The following is a 4,336-nucleotide window of genomic DNA, read 5'->3' on the forward strand; positions in this document are numbered from 1 at the left end:
CAAGTACTGAGGAGCTAAGCCATTCAGGGCTTTATAAGTAATTAACAAGATTTTAAAGTCTATACGATGTTTGATGGGGAGCCAATGCAGTGTTGACAGAACCGGGCTAATATGGTCATACTTCCTGGTTCTAGTAAGGACTCTAGCTGCTGCATTTTGTACCAACTGTAATTTGTTGATCAAGCGTGCAGAACAACCACCCAATAAAGCATTACAATAGTCTAACCTTGAGGTCATAAACGCATGAATTAGTATTTCTGCATTTGACGTTGAGAGCATAGGTCGCAATTTAGATATGTTTTTGAGATGGAAAAACACAGTTTTACAGATGCTAGAAACATGGCTTTCAAATGAAAAATTGCTATCAAACAGCACACCTAGGTTCCTAACTGATGAAGAAGAATTGACAGAGCAGCCGTCAAGTGTTAGATAGTTTTCTAGGTTATTACATGTGAACAGAAAAAATGAACCAAAGAAGATTTCCACATCAAAGAAGGAGCCCCAAAACCACACCTACCTACATATTCACCACAGACCATCAATTAATAAGTATGTTGAGTAATAATTACTCAACTGATCAACTAATACATGAAAACAAGCTCTTTTTTTATGGTAAAATGAAATGATGTCAGAGATTAGAGCACATATTACATTTAGATATTCTGAGAAGTCTTTGCTATAATTAGCTGAATTTGAGACTTTTTTTTTTAATTGCAATGAAACTGAAGTAGCGACATATATTTTCTTCAGTAACTCCAGATAATCGAAAATGAAAAAATGTAGGTGACGACTTGGTCTTAAACATCAGTTGTTAACTGTATTTTGAGATGTGGGCATTGCACTCAAAATTGGAAGCAGATAAATGTACACCTAAATGATTGGAAAAGTCCTCAATATGTCATGTTGGAGCCATATTGAGTTGTAGTTTTGATTCCAGACACCAGAGGGTGGATAAGTATTTTTGAGGGTGTTGATGAGTTGATAGGGAAGCCGTTTCTGCCACTGAACAAAAAATTAAAAAGGTAATTACGAGTTTTTATCTCGCAATTCTTACTTTTTTTTCTCAGAACTGCTTAAAACTAAATCATAATTCTGACTTTTTTCTTTGTGAGAGTTGTGAGATATAAACTTGCAATTCTGAACTTTTTTCTCAGAAATACATAACATAAAAGCTCACAATTGGAAGGTATAAAGGGAGAATAGTGGGATATAAATTTGCAAATGCACAAAATAAAGTCAGAATTCTGACTCTTTTTTTTCTCTCGCAATTCTGACTCCCTTTCTCGCAATTCCGAGTTTATCTTGAAATTCTGACATTTTTCTCAGGATTGTAAGAAATAAACAATTGTGAGTTATAAAGTCCAATTCTCACAATTCCGACTTTATTTCTCAATTGCGACTTTCTTTCTTTTTTCTTTTTTTTTTTGCTATTGTGAGTTTATATCACACAATACTTACTTTATAGCACTCGCTACTGCTCAATAAATGGATTGGCATATCCAATTTATCCTAAGTTATGGACAATGTGTTTGTTGTTTATTCAAGCAATATGCGTCAAAATCAAGACTTCTAAAAATTTTGATTAAACATTATAAGGTCAAATTAACAACAAAGAAAAGAAAAAGATATATAAACATATAAACAGATTAACTGTAATAAGATCTACTGTAGAGAACAGGCCTAGTTAGGGTCAATTTTCATCCCATGTCAACTTTAATCTTTATTAATTTCTGAAAACAGAGAGAGCACTGTGTAAATGGTATTATGCTTAGTTCACACCAGCACTGTCCCGTTAGTTTTCAGTTTTTCATCTCAGAGGAATCCACCTCTGTCATCGTTTACCTTCACATCACAGTCCCTGTCCATCTGAGACTCTTTGAATGTTCGCTCTCTCCGTTTTGCTCTTTTTCTCTTTTGTAATAGACAGGCAGGTCCTATTAGCCCTCTGCCAGTCTCATCTGTAGTCCTGACAGTCAGTAAGCACTGCTGTGCCAAATTCTCTCTCGCTCTCTCCTCAGTTCAACGGACATATGACTTTTCTGTTCAGCTGTGGGGGAGACGAGCTATATTCTAGTCACCCAACTGCCTCACAAAACACCACCGCCACTCTCTGAAAAGCTGAAAGCACTGTGTGGGTTTCAACAACAGTCAGAACTCATCAACAGTATTCCAAATAGAAGCATAAGTGGTTTGTTGATGATGCATCACACACATCTTGAAAAACTTCAAAGAAGGGTTACAATAGAACGGTCAAGCCATGATTCAGTCAGTAAAGGGTGAGGTATATGGTAATATGTGATGTAAATTACATGACGTTTTTTCCCCCAAAATATATTTTGCATGTAGTTTTATGAATTTTTGAGAAATGAGAGACTATTCATGGAATTTGTATTTAAAAATGGTAAATTGATTATTTAATTAATAATAATTATTAAATTATTATTAATTATAATAATTAAATGTATTATTATTATTTAAATACTATTAATAATAATAAAATAATAATAATATTAAATAATAATTTGAATAAAAAATATTAAACAATAATACATAATATTAAAAATAATAAAACTATGCTTTCAATCAACTCATTCTACCCATTTATCATTTGAACTGATTCATGAATCAGCATTATTGAGTGAGTATTGCGTGAATAAATAAATCATTCACAAAGATTAAAAAATAAATAAATTAAATAATAATAATAAAAAAAAAAAAACATAATAATACTACTTAAAAATACAGATTTTAACAGCATGGAAGTTAAACAATTATAATTTTTCAATTGATCAATGCGACTTTAAAATGAAGGGTAAGAAAACAAGACTAATGCAATGAGAGGTTATTCATTCAGGGACACTGCAAATGATTAATTCTTGAAGATGTTGCATGTCTGTGTTTACATTATTTTCATTATTTCATTATTTTAATAGAAAATGTTTTTATAATAATTTATTATTTGGACTGATTCGTTCATCCAGAATTTGGAAGACATTTTGCTCTCACTGCGAGACTTTTCAGGGTCGAGGAAAATAAACTACAGAGTGGCAAGGTTCTTTCACGGCTTTGAAGTTACATAAGTCTTACTTAGCAGTGTGCAGTTATGCAGTATTTATCACAATGCATACTCTGTCTGTCTGTGAACTCTTCTCTCAGGGGTTTAAATTAGTTCCTCTCCAGGGATAATCCTGAGCTGGGGACTAACCAACCACAGCACTCACAGCTTGGTGCCAACTCAGCCACTTCACGTTTCCAAATGACCCAATTTCTCCCTCCTCTTCATCTTCCCCCTTTCCCCCTTGCTGCATTTTCTCTCTCTTATACATCATCCTCTTTTCCACCTTTCGTCCTTCTCTTGTTTCCACTGATTATTCTTTCATTCTGTTCCTGTTACTCCCTAATGGGGCCTAGCATTTCATGCTGTTGACATGAATGATAACAGGTTAGTTTTGCTGGAGAAACTGACATGACTGTGATTGATAGCATACTCTCATACTCTTTCTTATATATATATATATATATATATATACACACATATATACACCAGAGAGAAAAATGCACATATGTAGATGTAGACATACAGTGTACAGGTTGGCCCTATTCAACATACTGCTGAGAATAAATAGAGAAATGGAGTATGCCAGATATTACTTCTAGGGCAAACGGATTTGAAGGTGACTGTGGTATAAAGGAAAGATAAAAATGCAAATAAGAGAAAAGACAAGTGGAGGGAAGGAAAAAGGGATTAAAAATAATAACATAAATAGAGATATAAATCAATGCTAAAGAAAAACAATTATTGCACAATAACAACAACTGGATGGAAATGTGAGAATGTTTGCAAGAACTACCAGAGAGTGGAATTCAGTCAGCTGGTAAAGAGACAACAAAAAGGTACCATTCTATTTTTGTTTTTTTTTGACATGGTACCCTGTAATATCTAGTTTAAAATTCCTTGAAGGATTATTTAAATTAGCAATGCACTGATATCGAAATTCCGGCTTGTACTGATAAGTCTGTAATTATTTTAATGTTATTTTAATAAGAATCAATAAACAATCCTATATTAAAATTCCCCATTACTTTGCCTAATTATCCAAAAAATAAATTAATTACATAAATTAAATATTTAAAACTAAAATCAGTTGTTAAATGTTACACATGCATTTAGACATTACAATATTGTAATGCACAGAACTTAAAAATGATATATTTCTGTTGAGACTAGCAGTAATATAACAGTGTTATATTACTGTTTTTAAGAACTAACTTTAGGTGAGCTTTTGATGACTGCAAAGTTAATCTGTGGTGGTGATGGCGCAGTGGATAAGACACA

The sequence above is a fragment of the Barbus barbus genome (genome assembly GCF_936440315.1).
Source record: "Barbus barbus genome assembly, chromosome: 29".
NCBI classification, from domain to species: Eukaryota; Metazoa; Chordata; class Actinopteri; order Cypriniformes; family Cyprinidae; genus Barbus; species Barbus barbus.